The sequence below is a fragment of the Callospermophilus lateralis genome, unplaced genomic scaffold, assembly GCF_048772815.1.
Source record: "Callospermophilus lateralis isolate mCalLat2 unplaced genomic scaffold, mCalLat2.hap1 Scaffold_452, whole genome shotgun sequence".
Taxonomy (NCBI): Eukaryota; Metazoa; Chordata; class Mammalia; order Rodentia; family Sciuridae; genus Callospermophilus; species Callospermophilus lateralis.
The window spans coordinates 1-8217 of record NW_027514400.1 but is presented as its reverse complement, the minus strand read 5'-3'; positions in this window follow the sequence as shown (position 1 = coordinate 8217).

The following is an 8217-nucleotide window of genomic DNA, read 5'->3' as shown; positions in this document are numbered from 1 at the left end:
GGTGCTGCTCTCACCACCCCCCGCCTTCCCCATCTTCCCCCTCTGTACCAGGCCCACAGAAAAATCTTAAATGGCCTTCTCCAGAAGTCTTCATGATGGCTGACTTTAGTACTTTCAGCAACAGAGTCCCTATAGAAGAGTTCAGTGTAGATAAACTTCCTCGTTTTGTGTTGCTCTGTTCTACTTGGACACTGGCTTGAAAAATTAGCACTCCTAAGCTAGACACCCCCTTACTAGTTTTTAACAAAATATGTGAACAAGGTCTCTGGCCTTGGGCTGGGGCTTCCAAAGATGGCTACATTTCTAAGATAAAAAGTTTACAACTGGGCTCCATGGTACCAGCTGGCAGGAAGAAAAAAAAAGAGAAGAAAAAAGCTCTCCCCCTCCCAGGTGTCCTTTAAAAGTTAACTTGCCCAGAGCAGAAGAAAAAAAAAAACAGAAACAAAAACTGTGTTTTGTGAACTTCTGCAGACTGTGAATTTCTGAGCCACTTACGTTACATGTTGGGTACAAAATTCTGAAACTACCTAAACTTGGGGTTCAGGGGATTAATTGATTACAACAGAATCAATGCCCTCTAAATTCAGTTGCAAAAAATAGGACTGTTTCTCTGTCTTCTGTGCTATCTTAGGTGCCTTGTCTTGTCCGTCCCTACGTCCCTACAACAGTATAATTCTATATACTTAAGCATTGTTTATGTTTTCATAAAATGATCAACAGATGGGATTAAGTATGTAATGGTGCAGATGTTTCCCAGAGTGCTCTATCATGACGCAGGATCATTTAAAGTTTCAATAGGGGGGGCATACAAACTGGTTCCACCGGAAACCTGTATCCCTCACTTCCTCCATCCTATAAGGAATAGGAGTTGTTGCAGGGGTGGGCACAGGAACCACTGCCCTAGTCTATGGGACACAGCAAATGACCCAATTAGAAGCAGCAATAGACCAAAACTTAAAGGTATTAAAAACCTCCATCACAGCTTTACAGGAATCTTTAACCTCTGTCTCTGAAGTTGTTTTACAGAACAGTCGAGGGTTCGACCTCCTCTTCATGAGAGAAGCGGCCTTTGTCCTGCATTGAGGGAAGAATGTTGTTATTATGCTGACCACACTGGAGTTGCAAAAGAATCTATGATTAAATTAAGAAGACGCCATGTAGAGCATCAACAAGAGAGAGAGGCCCAAAAAGGGTGGTTTGAGTCTTGGTTCACAGAGTCCCCCTGGTTAACTATGCTCTTATCAGCCCTGGCCGGTCCATTAATAATCCTCATATTATTGCTAACTGTTGGACCTTGTTTGCTCAACCATGTAGTTTCCTTTCTCCAAGCTCAAACTGGACAAGTTAAACTTATGGTAAAAAGAAAACAATATACCACACTAGCAGACATAAAATGTGACACCCCCAATGATCACTTTTATGATTAAAAGTAACCAAAAGAAGAAGTGGGGAATGAAAGGTTAACAAAATAGGTATTTGTCACTTCCAGTTTTTCGGTATGTTTAACAAAACACTGTTGATATCTTGAGAACGGTTTGCTTATCTTGTTCCCTGAATGTGCTGTACCAACTGCAAAACTGTAGAATGTACTCCCTCACCCGTTTGCATGCAAACTGCACACTCGCACTGAGCCATCAATAATCTTCCCTCCCTGCCCTCCCCAAGGAAAGTATATAAGCTCTTCTTAAGCTGTTCTCAGGGCTCTCTGCTCTATTCAAGGGAGCTCTGAGCCCCAGCATGCTGGACGCCCATAAACCCTTGGCTGTTGCATGAGAAAGTCTCTTGTGGTCTCTTCCTCTGACGCTCGCCTGACCTTTACATTGGTAAAATAATAAGTGTGACCTTTGCTTTTTGTGTCCAGAATATTACTGTGATAAAATGTATATGTAGATAAGGTGACTTGAGTATATCTTCCGCAATTTCTGGGGGCAATATTTTGACGATGTACAAATTAGTATTGGGTGAACAAATAGGTGTACCCTATGACTATGAATATAGAGATAATGCATGAATAGACCGTACTGAGAATAAATAATATAATGGGTTCCAAATTAAAATAATGCATTCAACTCATATCTGAAAATATACAGGAAATCTTATATTGATACACATACATTCATTCCAACCACTTATACATCTAAAGGTAATATTAGGTTTATGGTTTATCATGAAGAGTGTGTGAGTTTTGCTTCAAAATTGGTTATGGAAAGTCTCAAAAGGGAATCACATCAGTGTTCAAGCCCAGGTGGATCCATTCACCTCTTCCAAGTGCCACACAAATTACCACAATTCAAAACAAAACGCTCCCACATGGTCCTTATCTACTTCCTTGTAGACACTCATCATAAACTCTGGATGGAGGTTTCCATGAGGGGCGAGGCCAAGACAGTTTCCAAAATAACCTCCCTTGCCCCTCATTTGCCTAAAGTCTATGTGGCCTTCAAATCCAGACTGTGAATCAGGAGTGATCAAATAAGCCTGCAGTTAATACTGCTCGGCTTCTCCAAATTGAGGCCTACTGTCTGTGGGGTATAGATTCTTTATGTGAATTGGAGTCATGAGAAAACCCAAGAGCATATGGGCTAGCCTCTGCAGGGCTTTGAAGAACTCATTTGACCCAAAGGATCCCTATTCTCAATTGATGGATGTCAGGAACCCTAGAGAGGAAGGTGGCAGTTTTCATCCACAATGACTACTTTTTGGTCATTTTAGTTTTGGATGCACCCATGAGATCTTTTTTTAGATCCATCAGGTGCTGAGAATCTAAGACACAGCCTCACACAGGGCCAAGAGGCTGACTCAGACATATCCCTTTCCAAAGCAATTAAGCAAAGAGCCCCAGGTGATGCCCATTCATTTCCATTTTAAAACTGTTTTCTTCAGGCTTCACAAAGGGGTGGCCTGAGGCAAAGAACTTCCTGACATTCAGGGCAAGAGAACAATAGGTAAGCAAAAGGTGCAAAGCAGGGTTTCTCCACTGAGATTTAATGGTCATTCTGATATCTGATTTTTCTGAGATGCTCGCCATTCCCTTGAGCTATCCAGTACATGGCCATGCCACAGAGCTTGGAGGTGGTACATACCTTAGACACAAAACTATAAGCCTATTCTGGAGAGGTGCCAGAATTCTGGAAGAAAACTGGAACTTAGGAAGATTCCAGTTGTTACCCACCGATAGGGCAATCTGAAGTCCATTCAAAAATTGGGCAGTGTGAATGCTGGGAAGCTTTCTACTAGACAGGACACATCCATTGATGCATTCTCTTTTCTAATGTCTACCACCACTGACACAGTGTGATAAACAGAAATAGAAACACTCGCTTTGTCAAATGACTTACTAGAAACAGTTCATTCCACACCAAAAAAAGCGCCTTGCCTACCTATTCTCAGAACATGAGACAAAACCACAAACCCACCCCCACATTCACAAAGGCACCTCCTTCCCCAAGAAGGTCTGTGACTATCTTGATTGTCCTCTGATTTGTGGGCAATACTATGTTCCCCTGAAATGTCCTTACCTGTCTCAGTTCTGGTCTCCTTGGCCAACTCTGTGAATGTGTCAGGACCCAGAGGTGAGCCACTACCTGCTTTCTCAGGAAAGGCCCCTCTTCAGAGCTTTGCTGGAATCTGGCCATTCTCACATCAGTAGGTACCAGGAAAGACTGACTCTGTCATTGGTAAACCCAAACAAGTGAGACCACTGGGACTGGGACTCAGACTGCCTCTGGGTGCCTGGCTTCATGAATCCCAAGTTCAGAGATTTCCATCAACAAAGAAGTGAGGTGAGGTCACTTCCTTCAGGAACTGAATGATGTCACTGCCTTGGCAACCACTTTGTCCTAACAGTTGCTTCCAAGGGTCCCATGAGACAGAATCTGCCCCTAATACCTGTGACAATTTCACAAGTTAGAATGGTATATCAACCCTAGGCACCCAGGAAAATCTCTCCAGACAGGCCAGGTTTGGCTTCCAAGTGTCAGATGAGAAACAGGCTGCCCCTACTTCCTGTAACACTTTCACTAGTTAGAATGGTATATCAACCATAGGCACCCAGGAACTGCTACCCACACAGGTCTGGTTTGGTCCATCTTCTCTGTATTAAGAAGAGAGAGGCTGATTCAGACAGAACCCTTCATTCTGACCAGGTTGTTTGCCATTGAAAATGACTTTTTCTCTCTCAGGTCCTTCATAGCTGCGTATATATTCTCTATTGATCATTTCTGCAAAGAACTTTGAGGTTCTCATTAGGGAGAAGTTCCCCTACATTCCTGTATTGTAAGACCAACTCTGTCCCTCCTCTCTGTAAATTTGGATTTAGGGAACAGTGTATGCTTAGGGTTAATAACATGTTTTATTTGTGTTAGGAATCATTTTGCTGGATGAATAATGGTATTGGGCACCTGCAATATTTATAAGAATATATATTTTAAATGTAAGTATGAAAACAGAAATCTAGGTAAGATTTGAAGCCAGGAAGGGCATTAGGCCCTTGATTGGGATATTAAGCTTTTAATTACATTTCGCCCTGTGGTATCAGATAAACCTATGCACAATGGAATAAAAACTTGTACCTCAGATGCCTGAATGTCAAAAAGAACATCCAGTCAAAAAGGGATAGTCAGTAGGTTTAGGAAGATCCTAGGTTTCGGAAGAAGAGTGAGTCTTCGAGTTGGACCAATAGTTCTTTAGCAATAGGGTTTCCTTTAGAGAGTGAATGTAAATGTCAGCACATATGAAGAGTCAGTCACAATGATAAACTGGGAAACTTATGTAGGAAAGCAGATATCAATAGAGACATTAGGAAATCAGGCAAAGTGTAAATTGAGTGACAGGATTAGACATTTTCAACAGGCTTGAGGTTGAATATATAATCTTAGGAAGAAACAAATATGTAGTCACCAATAGTATTGACATTTGAGAGCATTAGGCAACCTGGAAATTGATGTTATTGGTAATATATACTCACTTTCAATTTAGGCTTTGGTACATTCATAAGTGTGACCTTTGCATTTGTGTCCAGAATATTACTGTGATAAAATGTACATGTAGATCAGGTGACATGAGTATTTCTTCCACCATTATGGGGAGCAAGATTTTTAAAACCTATAAATTAGTATTGGGTATACAAATAGGTGTACCCTGTTTTGATGAATATAGAGATGATGCATGAATAGAGCATACTGTGAATAAATAATTTAACTGGATCCAACTTTAGAAATTGGAATTGGAATAAACTGATATCTGAAAATATACAGGATATCTTATATTGATAATGGTATTCATACATTCATTACAACCAGTTTTACATCTAATCGTAATATTCAGTTTATGTTTTATCATGAAGAGTGTGTGAGGTTTGTTTCAAAACTGATTATGGAAATCGAAAATAATGTGTTTGGAAAGAAGTCTCATGAAAGACCAGTCAAGAAACCTGGAGGAATACATGTGTTCTGGAGCAGGAAGTGATTTAAAGTGAAACAGATATTTTAAATTTTGAAATTTTGGATGAAATATTTATCCAATGATGTGCATAAACTGAAGAAATAGTAGTGTACCAGTGTTGAATAAAAATGAACGTCAAAATACACATCATGTCCCATAGTAATCTACTAGCCTTGATGTTAAACTGGGTAAGTGACTATAGAAATATTAGAATTTGTATGCACCTTTCACTGAAGGTAGTTCTCAGTTCTAGGAAACAAATATGTATTTCAGGTGAGTGAATATTTCTGAGAATAATCTTGTGAAAAGTTGACTATAAATCCACATATATGAATATGAATGTATTTACGGAGTGTATAATAAGACATATATTTCATATTTTGAAAAATCTGGAATATATATATATATATATATATATATATATATATATATATACACACACACAAACACACACAAAACACACACAGACATTAAAAATTAGGAGTATATATGCCAATCAAAATTCATGGTGAAATATAAATCGTCCACAGGTTCAAATTTTTTAATTTTACTGAACATGGATATATGAATAATGTTGTTCAACTACGAAGGTCACCCATAGGTTGAATTTTAATATCCAACAGGGTTTATGAGGAGTGATCTCTTCTTATAATTTGTATCTGCCAAGTCAGCCACCTCACAAGAATGTACATGTGATACCAGGTAGGATTCTACATGTGCATATAAAAATACATGTTCTCAATAGGCAACAGAGAAAGGGAGACAGGAATTCACATATTTATTAACTTTAAAAACACATGGAGATCTATTTCAATTAAAAATTAACTAGATTTTTAACACCTACCCTAGATAATGCAAATAGCAACTACAACTATACACCATGCCTCCACTTAACTGCTTGTATTTCTATTCTGTTTGGTTTATTTTACTCCATCATATTAGGATTAGTAGTCAGAGTCTAGTAGTTTATTTTTTATTTATTTATTTTTTTATTGGTTATTCAAAACATTACAAAGATTTCAGAATCACATCGGTTACACATCCACATTTTTACATAATATCATAATAGTAACTGTTGTATTCTGCTACCTTTCCTATCCTCTACTATCCCCCCTCCCCTCCCCTCCCATCTTCTCTCTCTACCCCATCTACTGTAATTCATTTCTCTCCTTATTTTTTCCCATTCCCCTCACAAACTCTTACATGTAATTTTGTATAGCAATGAGGGTCTCCTTCCATTTCCAAGCAATTCCCCTTTTCTCTCCCTTTCCCTCACACTTCATGACTCTGCTTAATGTTAATCTTTTCCTCCTGCTCTTCCTCCCTGCTCTGTTCTTGGTTGCTCTCATTATATCAAAGAAGACATTTGGCATTTGTTTTTTTAGGGATTGGCTAGCTTCACTTAGCATAATCTGCTCTAGTGCCTTCCATTTCCCTGCAAATTCCATGATTTTGTCATTTCTTAGTGCTGCGTAGTACTCCATTGTGTATAAATGCCACATTTTTTTAATCCATTCATCTATTGAGGGGCATCGGGGTTGGTTCCACAGTCTAGCTATTGTGAATTGTGCTGCTATGAACATCGATGTGGCAGTATCCCTGTAGTACGCTCTTTTGAGGTCTTCAGGGAATAATCCGATAAGGGCAATAGCTGGGTCAAATGGTGGTTCCATTCCCAGCTTTCCCAGGAATCTCCATACTGCTTTCCATATTGGCCTCACCATTTTGCAGTCCCACCAGCAATGTATAAGAGTACCCTTTTCCCCACATCTTCGCCAGCACTTGTTATTGTTATTGTTCGACTTCATAATGGCTGCCAATCTTACTGGAGTGAGATGGTATCTTAGGGTGGTTTTGATTTGCATTTCTCTGACTGCTAGAGATGGTGAGCATTTTTTCATGTACTTGTTGATTGATTGTATGTCCTCCTCTGAGAAGTGTCTGTTCAGGTCTTTGGCCCATTTGTTGATTGGGTTATTTGTTTTCTTATTGTTTAATTTTTTGAGTTCTTTGTATACTCTGGATATTAGGGCTCTATCTGAAGTGTGAGGAGTAAAAATTTGTTCCCATGATGTAGGCTCCCTATTTACCTCTCTTATTGTTTCTCTTGCTGAGAAAAAACTTTTTAGTTTAAGTATGTCCCATTTGTTGATTCTTGTTTTTAACTCTTGTGCTATAGGTGTCCTATTAAGGAATTTGGAGCCCGACCCCACAATATGTAGATCAGAGCCAACCTTTTCATCTATCAGACGCATAGTCTCTGATTTGATATCAAGGTCCTTGATCCATTTTGAGTTAACTTTTGTGCATGGTGAGAGGAGGGGATTAAGTTTCATTTTATTCCATATGGATTTCCAGTTTCACCAGCACCATTTGTTGAAGATGCTATCCTTCCTCCATTGCATGCTTTTAGCCCCTTTATCGAATATAAGATAGTTGTAATATTGTGGATTGGTTTCTGTGTCCTCTATTCTATACCATTGGTCCACCCGTCTATTCTGTTTGGTTTATTTTTCTCCATCATATTAGGATTAGTAGTCAGAGTCTAGTAGTTTATGAGTTAGTTTCAGGGATTCAGTATTTCGAATGGAAATTTGGAAAATGAATCCAATGTGTATGCAAACATGTGCTACACAAATATGTTCCCACTCTCATCCACAACAATGCCTTGACATTACCTTCGCCCCAAGTAAGACACAATTAGAGGAGAAGAGTTAGAAAATCTGTGAATGCATATCTGGAATGGAATACGCTCAGGAGTTCACAATCTTGGAG